Below are 7,542 nucleotides of genomic sequence, written 5' to 3' on the forward strand. Positions count from 1 at the left end.
ATTTTTTGATATCTGAGTCGGAATCCAGTTCTAAAAATTTTCATAGCTCTGTTATATCATTTATGACTTGTGTGCAAAATTTGAGGTCAATCGGACTTGATTTGATAGGTTTCGGTACCGAATGAAGAAGTTGGAAATTTTTAAGTTTCATTAAGCTTGAATTGGAGGATGATTCGTGGTTTTAGCGTTGTTTGATGTGATTTGAGGTTTCGACTAAGTTTGTATGATGTTTTAGGACTTGTTGGTATAATTGGTTGAGGTCCCGAAGAACACTGCTGATAACTGCTAGTATTTTCTTCCGGTATCCTTATACGTGATCGCGTAAGTTGGTCTGCGATCGCGTAGAGTAAGTTAGGCAGAGGAGGATTTGTTCTACGCGATCGCGTGAATGGGGTTGCGATCACGTAGGGTTAATTTGGGCAGCTGGGAATTTGTTCACTGCGTTCGCGTGGACACGTCCGCGATCGTGTAGGATTGGCCAATGTGTGTATTGCGATCGCGTAGGCGAAATTTTAGAGGAAAAATTTGTGCTACGCGATCGCGTGAGGAAGTTCGCGATCGCGTAGAAAATATCACTGAGTAGAGAGTTTAAGTTCTGAAAATGGTCCAATTTTCCATTTTTAACGATTTGGAGCTCGGATTTAGGCGATGTTTGGGAGATTTTCCGAGAAAATAACGGGGTAAGTGTTCTTAACTCAATATTGGTTAAATTACCCGAATCCATCACTATTTGTATCATTTAATTGGTGAATTGAGTTGGAAAAATTTGAAAATCCTCTTGGATATATTTGAGGATTTGAGGGCCGAATTGTTATCGAAATTTAGTGATTTTGGTATGGGTAGACTCGTGGTTGAGCGGGTGTTCATATTTCATAACTTTCGCCGGATTCCGAGACGTGGGCACCACGGATGAGTTTTTAATTAATTTCAGAATTTTTACTGAAAATGTAATATTTTCTTATAGAATTGATTCCTATAATTTTTAGTGATTGTATCGAATTATTTTTGGCTAGATTTGAGCCAGACAGAGTTGGATAATCGTGGAAAAGGCCTTTTAGTGGATTAAATTGGAGCAAGACGAGGTAAGTCTCTTGTCTAATCTTGTGAGGGGGAAATTACCTCATAGGTGATTAAAATTAAAAAATTGTTGCTAATTGTGGGGGCTACGTACGCACGAGGTGACGAGAGTCCGTGCGTAGCTAGTATTAATGCTAAAGTCCGGGTAGTTTAGGACTCAAAGCAAGAATTACTTGTGTAAATTGTATTCGTTGTTTAACTAATATGTGTGTGTATATATATATATATATATATATATATATATATATATATATATATATATATATATATATATATATATATATATTTGTGATTTGTTAGATAAAAATATTAAAGGATGAAAATCTCATATATACTTGATTTTTCTTTTTAAATTAATTAATTGTTAAGAGAAATTGTTCTTCCTCTTGAATTTATGTTATAATAAATATACTCTCCTTCCGGAGGTACTGTGATGAACCAAAATGTCATCTTTAAATTTAATAATTAATTATGTATTCTAAGACCTTAAAAAGTACTATTTATCATTCCTCGACTTGCGAGCACAGTCTGTAAAAATTTTCGGAAAGTTTTCAGGTGAAAAATGGATTGAAATGTGAATTAGAGATTTAATACTCAATTGAGTTGACTTTGGTCAACATTTTGAGCAAACGGACTCGGATCAATATTTTAGCAGTTCCGGTAGGTCCGTATCGTGATTTGAGACTTGGGTGTATGCCCGGAATCAAATTCCGAGGTCCTTAGTCCCAGATACGGAATTTTGATGAAAAGAATTAAAAGTTTAAGTTCAAATAGTGATCGGATGTCGAATTATGTGCAAACGACCCTAGAATAGAGTTTTGATGATTCCAACAGCTCTGTATGGTGATTTTGGACTTAGCGGCGTGATCGGAATTTTATTTGGAAGTCCGTAGTGAAATTAGGCTTGAAATGGCTAAAATAGGAATTTAAAGTTTGGAAGTTTGACCGGGGAGTTGTCTTTTTGATATCGGGGTCGGAATCCAGTTCTGAAAATTTTCACAGCTCATTTATGTCATTTATGACCTGGGTGCAAAATTTGAGATCAATCGGACTTGATTTGATAGGTTTCGACATCGAATGTAGAAGTTGGAAATTCTAAGTTTCACTAAGCTTGAATTGGAGCATGAGTCGTGATTTTAGCATTGTTTGATGTGATTTGAGGTTTCAAATAAGTTCGTATGAAGTATTTGACATTTTTAAATTTGATATTGAATGCAACGTATTAAAGATTTTTTAATATTATTTTCCTGAATTATTTATTCTTGAATATTTTTGTAAGATTTTTGTACTCATTGTGATGGAGCCGTGAGCTCTTTATTGTGAAAAAATACTATTGATGATTTATTTTGGCATGAGCCGTGAGCTCTTTATTGTGGAAAAATATTGTTGTTGAATTATTTTGGCAAGTTAAATTATTTGAGCACTTGAGGTGCAAATTGTGATATATTGTGATATTGATACGCATGCGGTGGTATAAGGTCTGGGTATTGAAATGCATGCGGTGAGATAAGGGTGTCTTGATATGCGTGGCTAGTAGAGGGAACTACTAGAAGTCATGCGGTGTGATAAGGATGGCTAAAATGCGGGATGCTATTTCGGGAAAAATATTTTCTTTCAAATAAATTGTGAAGGCTCCCACAGTGAGATAAGAAAATGAAATATTGTGAATTTGTTTATAATTTGGGACTACGACGCGGTACCTTGGGGTGCTCCTGTCTTATTTGTGAAGAAGAAGGATGGTTCTATGCGGATGTGTATTGATTACCGCCAGCTGAGCAAGGCTACAGTGAAGAACAGGTATCCATTGCCACGCATTGATGATCTATTTGATCATCTTCAGGGTGCCAGAGTGTTCTCTATGATCGACTTACGTTCAGGCTATCATCAGTTGAAGATTCGGGAGCCAGATATCCCGAAGACTGCGTTCAGGACTTGGTACGGTCATTACGAATTCCTTGTGATGTCATTTGGGCTAACCAATGCTCCAGCAATATTTATGCACTTAATGAATAGTGTATTTCAGCCCTATCTTGATTCTTTCACTATTGTGTTTATTGACGATATTTTGGTGTATGCCCGGAGTCGGGAAGATCATGAACATCACGTGAGGACTATACTTCAGACTTTGAGAGAAAAGAAGTTATATGCAAAATTTTCTAAGTGTGAATTCTAGCTTGATTCAGTGGGATTTTTGGGTCATATAGTTTCATGCGAGGGGATCAAGGTAGATCCGAAGAAGATTGAAGCAGTGCAAAGTTGGTCCAGACCGTCCTCAGTTACGAAAATCCGGAGTTTCCTTGGTTTGGCAGGGTATTACCACTGATTTGTAAAGGGTTTCTCTTCTATTGCTGCATCTATGACCAAATTGACTAATAAGGGTGCTCCATTCAGGTGGACCGAGGAATGTGAGGAGAGCTTCCAAAAGCTCAAGACATCTTTGACTACAACCCCAGTATTGGTACTACCTACAGGTTCAGGGTCTTATACTATGTATTGTGATGCATCGCGTATTGGTCTCGGTGCAGTGTTGATGCAAGACGGTAGGGTGATTGCCTAAGCATCCAGACAGTTAAAGGTGCATGAGAAGAATTATCATGTACACGACCTTGAGTTAGCAGCTATTGTTCATGCCTTGAAGACTTGGCGGCATTATTTGTACGGTGTCCATTGCGAGGTCTACACCGATCACCGAAGTCTACAACATCTGTTTAAACAGAAGGATCTTAATTTGCGGCAGCGTAGGTGGTTGGAGTTGCTACATAAGAAAATGTCCTCCTTTCTTGTGGAGCGGGCCGAACGCCTCGGCAGGATAGATGTATCGCGCCGCACGTCCCTCGGCAGTGTACACGACACTTTGGATCGGGTCGTAGTCCTCGGCAGAAATCGTGCTTAATAATAATAATCATACGATACCTTAATAGCATATTTCAGCTTGCGAAGCTAATTGACAAATTTGAGAATCCTTGGAATTTAATGAATTATTATGCCTGCTTGTTAAGGAATTAATTATTATTCATGTAAATGAGATTTAATTGATAAATTGGAAATTATTTGAATTGAAGGAATTTAATTAATATATTGAGAATTGTTGCATTTGAAAGAATTTGATTATTTTCGCTGGTTAAATAAATTATTGTAAATTTTGTGAATCATGATGATTTAAATATTCTAGTCGTATTTCAATTATTATTATTGACCCATAGTGAATATCAAAGTCGGGCATCTCGTCTCTACCACTTCGAGATTACGCTTGATACTTACTAGGTACACGTTGTTTACGTACTCATACTACACTTGCTGCACTTTTTGTGCAGGACCTGAGGCAAGTACTAGTGGGGGACCTATCATCTTACACCCACGTTATCCAGGGACATAGTGGTGAGCTGCACTTTCTGAGCCGTTCTGCAGCTACTAGTGTCTCTCCTTGTATTTTTTTTCATTCTGTCTATTTTTATTTCAGACAGTATTTGAGGTTTTGTATAATCTACTAGATGCTCATACACTTGTGACACCAGGTCTTGGCACACACATTGGTAGAATTTGGTGTTTTATTATTTTCTTGGTTTTAAATTTTGTCAATGTATGTTTAATTTATTAAGTTGGCTTGCCTAGCTGTAGTGTTGGGCGTCATCACGACCTATAAGTGAAATTAGGTCGTGACAACATGGTATCAGAGCCCTAGGTTCACGTAGATCTCACAAGTTATGAGCAAGCCTAATAGAGTCTTGCGGATTGGTACAGAGACGTCTGTACTTATCTTCGAGAGGCTATAGGGTATTAGGAAATTACCTTTCTTCATATTCCATCGTGCAATTAATGTAGTACTAAATATCCCTCTCTTATTCTCTCACAGATGGGGAGAACGCGCTCGAATGAAGTTCCATACCAGGGAAGAGCTATTCCCCCAGTTGCTAGAGGCTGAGGTCGAGGGAGGGCTCCAGCCCGTGGTAGAGGGCGAGGACGTCCCAGGACTGTTCCAGTTATGCCTCTAGTGGGTCCAGCAGAGAACCCCATTGTTGAGGAACAGGATGAGCTGCCTGTGGCAGAGCCAGCTTCGGTGGATTTCACATCTGCGCCCGGGATTTCAGGATGTCATGGGTCGTATGCTGCGGTTCATGGACAATATGACTCAGGCCGGTTTATTTCGGCAAACCCAGCCACATCTCAGGCGGGAGCACAAACCCCTACCGCGCAGGCTCATGGACAGGCAGTTGCTGTATATCAGACCCAGGGTGCACTACCCGTGGGTGGAGCCCAGCCAGTGGCAGCAGCTACACCTGAGCCCAGGCCAGCTGTAGCCGCCGATCCTCAGAAACTATTGGACAGATGGACTAGACTACATACTCATGTGTTTAGGGGTGAGCGACATGAGGATCCACAGGACTTCATTGATCGTTGCAGAGACAGACTGCACAACATAAGGATATTGGAGTCTCAAGGGGTAGACTTTGCTACTTTTCAGCTAGAGGACAGAGCCCGTAGATGGTGGCAGTCTTATGTTCTTGGCAGATCAGCATATTCTCCTCCCATGACTTGGGATAGGTTCACCCGTATCTTCCTGGACAGGTATATTCCACCCTCCCAGAGGGAAGAGTTGCGGTTTCAGTTTGAGCAGCTCCAACAGGGTTAGATGTCAGTGACCGATTATGAGGCAAGGTTTTCTGAATTATCTCGTCATGCACTTATGACACTCCCTACTGAGGCGGACAGAGTGTGGAGGTTTGTAGTCGGTTTACATACTACATTCAAGACACTATGGCTCGAGAGGTTGAGATGGGTACTTCTTATGAGCTAGTTGTAGAGATAGCCCGGGGGATTGAGGGTGTGCGTCAGCAGAGCCGAGAGCAGATTATAAGAGATAGGCGGTTCAGGTACTCTGGAGAGTTCAAAGGTGCTCCATCTGGGGGCAGAGGTCAGTTCGTGAGGGGGCAGTCTAGCAGACCCCTATTTCCAACACCACCACCTCCTCGAGGTGCTCCGGTACGACCTTATCTCAGTGCTATACCAGAGAGTTCCTACCGCCCACCAGCTATTCAGGGTCCTCCCAATGGGTATTCAGCTCCCCTGGGCCAGACACTTAGTCAGCAGCCCATCGCACCGAAGTGTTGTTATGAGTGCGGGGATCCCAGTCACATGCAAAGATTTTGCCCCAGGCTTCGGGGTATACCAGTACAGCAGGGTCAGCAGCCTATGCTTACTAGACCAGTTGCTCCACCAGTAGTCCGACCACTAAGAGGTGGAGGACATATGGGTAGGGGTCATCCTAAAGGTGGAGGTCAGTCGGTCGGAGGCCAACCAGTTGGCGCTCTAGCTCGGTTATATGCTTTTCTGGCTAGACCAGATGCAGAGGCCTCAGATGCTGTGATTACAGGTATTATTTTTGTTTGTGGCAAAGATGCCTCAGTATTATTTGACCCAGGATCCACGTATTCATATGTGTCATCTCTATTTGCTTCATTCCTGCGTGTTTCTCGTGAGTCCTTGAGTACTCCTGTTTATGTGTCCACTCCTGTAGGCGATTCTGTTATTGTGAACCGAATCTACCGGTCTTGTATTATTACATTCTGTGGTTATGAAACTAGAGCATATCTCTTATTACTCGAGATGATCGATTTTGAAATTATTCTGGGTATGGATTGGTTATCTCCATATCATGTTATTCTAGATTGTCATGCCAAAACTGTTACCTTGGCTATTCTATCTTTGCCTAGGCTAGAGTGGAAGGGTTCGTCGGCTAGTTCATTTAATCATATTATTTCTTTTATAAAGGCTCAACACATGGTTGAGAAGGGTTGTTTGGCATATCTAGCCTATGTTTGGGATACTATTGCAGAGACTTCGGCTACTGATTCAGTGCCAGTAGTTCGGGAGTTCTCCGATGTATTTCCTTCAGATCTTCCAAGTATGCCACCTGATCGTGATATTGATTTCTGTATTGATTTGGCTCCAGATACCCAGCCTATATCTATCCCACCGTATCTCATGGCTCCGAAAGAATTGAAAGAACAACTTGAAGAGTTACTAGCCAAAGGGTTCGTCAGACAATGTATCACCTTGGGGTGCACCGGAATTATTTGTGAAAAAGAAGGATGGAACAATGCGTATGTGTATTGATTATCGCCAGTTGAACAAAGTCACTATTAAGAACAAGTACCCGTTGACGCGTATTATTAGGGTGTTCTCTAAGATCGACTTGAGGTCGGGGTATCATCAGTTGAAGATTCGAGATTCGGATGTTCCGAAAATTGCTTTCCGTACTAGATATGGTCATTATCAGTTTCTGGTAATGTCTTTCGGTTTAACTAATGCCCCGACAACTTTTATGGATTTGATGAACATGGAATTCAGGCCAAATATTGATTCATTTGTCATTGTCTTCATTGATGACATTTTGATCTACTCGCGCAGTAAGGAGGAACATGAGCAGCATATGAGAGTAGTGCTTCAGACATTGCGGGAACAAAA

Source organism: Nicotiana tabacum, chromosome 19 (genome assembly GCF_000715075.1).
Source record: "Nicotiana tabacum cultivar K326 chromosome 19, ASM71507v2, whole genome shotgun sequence".
Classification (NCBI taxonomy): Eukaryota; Viridiplantae; Streptophyta; class Magnoliopsida; order Solanales; family Solanaceae; genus Nicotiana; species Nicotiana tabacum.